Source organism: Pelodiscus sinensis, chromosome 4, assembly GCF_052426305.1.
Source record: "Pelodiscus sinensis isolate ZL-2025 chromosome 4, ASM5242630v1, whole genome shotgun sequence".
Classification (NCBI taxonomy): domain Eukaryota; kingdom Metazoa; phylum Chordata; order Testudines; family Trionychidae; genus Pelodiscus; species Pelodiscus sinensis.
This window is the reverse complement of record NC_143055.1, coordinates 47,677,796-47,684,304: the sequence shown is the minus strand read 5'-3', so window position 1 is coordinate 47,684,304 and position 6,509 is coordinate 47,677,796. Positions and strand designations below refer to the sequence as shown.

At 38.2% G+C, this 6,509-nt stretch overlaps 1 long non-coding RNA gene across 1 annotated transcript; it reads left to right on the top strand.

The window, feature by feature from the left end:
- Positions 1–1,001: 1,001 nt before the first annotated feature.
- On the top strand, positions 1,002–5,126 carry LOC142829463 (uncharacterized). The gene is made up of 3 exons (XR_012903881.2): positions 1,002–1,122; positions 1,461–1,583; positions 4,959–5,126. It is a non-coding gene; the product is annotated as an uncharacterized LOC142829463 (long non-coding RNA).
- The last annotated feature ends 1,383 nt before the right edge of the window (positions 5,127–6,509 follow it).

Below are 6,509 nucleotides of genomic sequence, written 5' to 3'. Positions count from 1 at the left end.
CTTATCTTCACTGTAGTTAACGCAAGTTATAACTGAAATCCCATGCATATGCAAAATCCTTTCACTTCTTTTGACCCAAGTTGGCAGGCTTGTCGTAGGGTATAAACTACAGCTGAAGTGATCACAACTTGTCAGCTGTTAACACAATCAAAATGCAGCTCAATTATTATTTTGTAGCATGGCTCCCCTCATCCAAGCTAGGATAAAACCCAAAGAATTAATTCAAGATAGATAATTCAAATTAATTATGCAATGCAGATATAGCATTAAAATACAGGGCAGAGTCTAGCCTTTATCTTGATTTTGTACAGTGCTCAGCACAATGGGATTCTAGTCAATGATGGGGGTTGTTAGGTCCTACTACAATACAAATAAAAAGTAATGCTGAGTAAGTTGGAAAGTTTAGTGTCATTGAGTGAGTCAGATAATTAGGGCACAAGCCTATGAGGTAGGAAATCAAGGCTATGTCTACACTGGCAGGTTCTTGCGCAAGAACATCTTGCACAACAGTTCTTGCACAAGAACCCTTGTGCAAGAACACATCCACATTGCCACATGCTTTTATGCAAGAGCACCCACTAAGAGCTCTTGCACAAGAGAGCTTACACTTGTTAGAAAAGAGTGTAGCTCTTGCTCAAGAAGCCCTCTCTTCCCATGCTTTACTATAAATCTTCTTGTGCAAGAGCGGGTGGGCAGTGTGGACACTGCAGAAGAATGGCTGTTCTTGTGCAAGAACCCACCAGTGCAGACATAGCCCAAGGGTCCAACCACCTGACCTAAGCCTAGTGACTCTATTTATTCATCTATCCAATGGGGAATAGCTTCAAACTGGAGAGAGAGAAGGGTTTTAGTAATTAGGGCTTGCAGCTGAGCCTAGGATAGCTGGCTCTGCCTCCCCAGTAAGAAAGAGAGCACTCACAGCTGAAACTCTGTTGGCTTTACAACAGAAACATCTCAGTATATCTGCTCTTAAGACTGGGATCAGCAGCGGGACATGGGTGCTCAAGGTTGTATTAGTTTCTGTTCTTTGTTCCCAGCATGGCATCACTCCAAGTAATTTGTCTCTGAACGTCTTTGAGTTCTGTATTTTTTTTTAAACTTTGGCTATGACCTTTGTCTCAGGTATCTGACCCTATACCAGATTGTTGTCTCTGATTTCTGACTTCTCGTTCTAGTGGTGGTGTCTGACATTTGGCTTTGACCCTGGGCTCTTGTTCTTGGCTTTCTGACTGCTATTGTAACTACTAGGTTGGGCTTCTACTCTAACTACTAGTTATGATTGTCTATATTCCTGTCTGATATCCTTGCATCAGGATATTCTATAGATGATTAGTTAGTCTTCTACTGAGAGATGGGAGACCCCTGACAAAATACCTTCTTTTCCCTCAGGTAAAGGGGGACATTGCATATGGTGTCTCATCCTGGGTGAATGTTCTAATCAGTGGGATAAATATTTTAAGGTCACGGCTAATGGTTGAAGTTTGGATGGGACCTAATCTGGTAGCTGGCATCTGAGATCAAGCCCATTGATGAGAGAGGTAGAGGAGTATCTGTTTTTGGTTCTCCTGAGCCTTAGACCTGAGGTAGGTACTTGAGCACCTTGTATGAGCAGCAGTGTGTTTCTATGTGTCTAGAGGCAAAAACTTGTATGTTTAGGGAACTCTTTCAGTGGAAACTTTAGCTGCTGAGTGAGTTTAGGCACCTTCAGAATTAAGCAGCAATTGAGAGGGAATTTTGTGGATCAAAATAAGATTTTGATCCACAAAGGAGCCTAAAATAAGATTTAAGGATTTTTCTGGTAACAAGATCATATGATCAATCTGTTATCTATTAGATCGTGGGGTGTTTGTTTGTTTGGCTTTTTTTTTTGTAGTACTGTCATGCAAGAATATTATCTCTATGCACAAGAGCCTTCTCCTCTCTCAAACATTTCATTTAAAATTCTCTCCTGCATTTACCAAAACTTCAGCAAATTGTCAGCTGTGCAGCTTACCTCAAGGATCTATATATCACCTTCCTGAGATGTATGCATTTACTTAACTTTGCCTCTAAAATGGTATGTGAAAGAGGTGGAGGATTTTCAAAAGAACCCTAGATGAACAAATCCCATTAAAAGTCAATAGGATTTATGCTCTGAAGTATTGTAAGCACTTAGAAAATCCTACCCACTTTTCAGTCACTTTTCTGGCTGGTCATTTCCACTTCTTTGGGTCCTATTTACTAATGGCAATTGTGTGATATATTGATGTACCCCATATAGTTTGCTGGTCCTTAGATCAAACCCTATGCCTACCATCTGTCCATTGCAACAGGGTAAATTATGAGTGTTGTGGGTATACATGAATATAAAATATGTTTCAGTTAAATGAAGGTCAAATCATCTAATCAGACTTTAATCACCTGTGAAGCATTTTATGATTATTCTGTATGGATGCACTTCCAAAACAAATATTTTCAGACTCCTGCTCTCCCTTTTATGAAAATCATAGGAGTTGATAACTAATCAGAACTCACTGGTATGAATTTGAAATGCAGTCCTAATAATGAAAATATAGTAAGCTCTAGGAAGGAACTATGTAATATTATGAAAGAACATTACACAATTTTTCACTAGTATGTAGGGGTGTCAGAAATGAAGAGAGCTGAAATAGTTAACTTGTTTAATTTGTAACCAGAAAATAAGTAGAATGAAGATTTTATGTTAAGAGGATGCACTTCTTTGGGACTATAGTGTCTTGAATTCTGTAAATGGAACAAAGAGGATTTCCAGAACCTAAGAATATTAATACATCCAGATATAAAAATCCCTTTATTGCAAGAGCCACAGCAAAGTCTTCGAAGCAAGAAATTATACACAGATGGTTGGTTCTACCTTTAGCAGTAGCAGGTAGAGCGTAGTTAACATACTACCAGATGGTGGCTCATAAACTAATTTTTGCAATTAAGATGTGTCTAGATGAAATACAAAATATGGAACACATTGCAGCCCAAGCTCAATAATGCCAATGAGAGGAAAATGGACTTCAAAACAACCCTGGACCTACAATAGAATGCCCTCACAAAATGAATCTGGCTTCCAGAGAAATATGACAAGTAGACCTTGCATGTCTGCTTGTGTTACATACCATATCTTTGGAATATAAGTCCACTAAACAGTTTCATTTGTGTTTCTCCCTGATACTTGATGTCAAATTGATTTTTATTCTACAAAAGACTATCTTAATGTCTGACTATTATAACATGAGATTTATGCCCTAAATTACTTTGTTTTATATAATATACATGGCCTGCATGCTTCTTTTTATATCCTTTCCTCATAGAACCTCAAATATGCATTATCCAGATGATTCCTGACACCATTGGGTAAAGTAGGGGGATAAGCATAATCACTGATCTAAAATAGCAATTATCATTAATTATTTTTTGGGTGTTACAGACTTAACTAAAATCAGTTTTCATACTTAGTAAACATATTCTCTAAGCACCATGTGTTTGTTTAATTATATGAAATGTCAAGCTAGTTAAGGAGCTCCCAGTGAGCCTTTGCTTTCTGTAAGTAAAAGAGGTTTCACAGAAGTTTACACTCAGAGTATGTCTACGCTACTGTAAAGATGGAAGCTACCATTGTCTATCTTCCAGGGTTCAAATTAATGGGTCTAGTGAAGACGACTAGTTGGATTTGAGAGGGGCACTCCCGTCAATGCCAGTAATCCTGTTTCCACAAGGAGTAAGGAAGAGTGTTCTCCCTTCGACTTCTTGCGGTCGAATTAAGGTACTTCAGCATCAGCTATGCAATTAACGTAGCTGAAGTTGCATATCTTAATTCGACCTTATCCCATAGTGTAGACATACCCTCACTGTTTTTACAAAGTCTTTGAAATGCGGTCTTGCAACTTCTGTTTTGTCTTAATATTCTACCATAGTTTTATGCTATATTTTGAAAGATGTGTATGTTACTGTGATTGCACAGTAAATGTGATGGTAGGCATTGCTTCTATTTATCTTCCTTTTATACTTAGAGCTGTTACAACTTGTAATTAAAGACTGTGAAATCAGAAGCAGTAAATTAAAGCATGAAATGGGCCTTTTTCCTTGCAAGTGGGAGAGAGTAAAACCCTTGGTTTCTTAATTTCTTAAACAATCTAAAATCTTCAGCCGTTAAATTACTTACAATTGGGAAATGCTTTGTAAAACAACAAAGGAGTTCTACAATCAATGGGTGCATCTAGACTGGCAAGATTTTGCACAAAAACTTGCCAGCTGTCTAAACTGGCCGCTTGAATTTGTGCAAGATCACTGACTTTAATGTACAAAATCAGTGCTTCTTGTGCAAATACTTTCACGCTCCCGCTCAGGAAAAAGCCCTCTTGCACAAGAATACTTGCGCAAGAGGGCCAGTGTAGACAGGGAAGAACTGTTTTGCGCAAAAAAGCCCTGATGGCTAAAATGGCGATCAGGGCTTTCTTGCGCAAAATCGCGTCTAGACTGGCCACGGATGCTTTTGCACAAAAGCACTTCTTGCGCTAAATCATCTGTGCCAATCTAGATGTGCTTCTGCAAAAAATACTGTTAATGGAAAAACTTTTCTGTTAAAAGTATTTCCACAAAACATGCCAGTCTAGACGCAGCCCTCGTGTTCACTTTTAGGCATTTAAGATTTTTGCCTCTAATGGCATAGGTTTCTTCTGAAGGTGTGTATATCTTCAAATATTTTATATCTAAAATGCAAACCTCATAAAAATATTTCCTCATGTCTGTTATGTAAATAGTGAAATGTTTCATATAGCAAGATCACTTACATTAGTAATGAATTACTAGCAACCCAATATGAACCCTTTTGAGGAATGACCAATAACTACCAAGTTTTAGTGTATATAACCCACGTCCATGTATAACCTGCACCCTTGTATTACCTGCGTTTTTTCTATCCTGTGTAAAACAAATTTTTTTTTTATTAGATTACCTGCGCACGTGTACAACCCTCAGAGACTTCCTGCTGTCTGCAAGCCAGCTGGCCTGTGGGAGGGGAGCCACAGTCATGCCCAGGATCACTTGGGGGAAAGCTGCTTTTAGGGGAACTGATGCTCCTGGAGTAAAAATCAATTTGTATAAGATGCGGACATGTATATCCCGTGGGGGGGAGGGCGGGGTTTGTAAAAACATGTATAACCCACGGTTTATATATACTAAATTACCGTAATTGATTTGCCAACTAATATTAATCTGCCAGTGCTTAAGCAATTTTTTTACTAAACTGATAACTTAAAAGAACCTCAAAGATTGAGACAGTGCCTTTTTGGCTATTTCAATTTAAATATTTAAGATTTATTTAAATTTTAGATTTTTTTGAGAGCTGAAAAACTATTACATACAAAATATGAGAGTTTGTATTTATTTGAAATGGAATTTCTACTTAAAAAAAAAAAACCCTGTGGATTGTGCCCACAAAAGCTCATGATACCATCTATGGGTTTTTTTTTGTTAGTCTCTAAGGTGTTGTGCAACTGACAATTCACTGCTTAAGCTTTTCCAGTTAAGGTGCATCTACACAGCAGGGCTTAACTTGAAATAAAATATGCAAATTGAGCTACATGAATTGCATAGCGTATTTTGAAATGGGGAGCATATACACAGCACTTATTTTGAAATAGAGCACTCTTCCTCTGACTTCCCTTACTCATCGTACAATGAGGATGACAGGAGTTAGAGTAAGTAGTCCTCCAGCTTGACAAAATTTTGAAATAATAGTCATGTCTACATAGCAGGCAAAGTTATTACAAAACAACTCTAGTTATTTTGAAATAATGTTGCTGCATAGACATACCCTTACAGACTACCATGGCGACCCTCTCTGAATCTTGTGATGGAATGGATAATCACCAAATGAACTAAATAGAAGTGAAACCGCTACACTTTAAAAACATGCTGAGAAATTCCTGACAAATATAAAGCCAATTGCAACTCTCTTGAATATGCGTTAGCAGATTATATATTCATTAGAGAGAGTTGTCATGGGGATTATCCCATGAAGATGTTGAGCCAATGAAAGGCTGACAGCAACTGATATTTAAAATTAGCTATACCCAAAAGAAGTGTCTTCCTCCTCCAGAGAAACTGGGAAAGGAAAGGCCTATCAAGCTCTCTGAACAGAGCCAGAAAAGGGGTAATGCTCTAGTCCATCATTCAACTTGGCAGCACTTTCATTTCAACTCTTTCTATTCATCTTAGCAAGGAAAAAAAAGTAGCAACAATCTTCCAGCATGTCATTGCCCATAGATTGTTTAGATACTGGAATTTGTTTAGACACTGGAATCGGGTGTACTGGCTCTTGAAGAGTAGAGAAAGCAAGAAAATCCCTGTTCAGGGAATTGGAATAATCCAAGTCCCAGGAAATGCCCTGATAGGCAAAGAGCAAGCATTCTATGAGGTATTATGAGTTGGATATGTGGTAACCTGTAAGACACTCTTCCTTTAAGCGCCTGGGAGCAGGAGACCGGTAGCACAAGCTG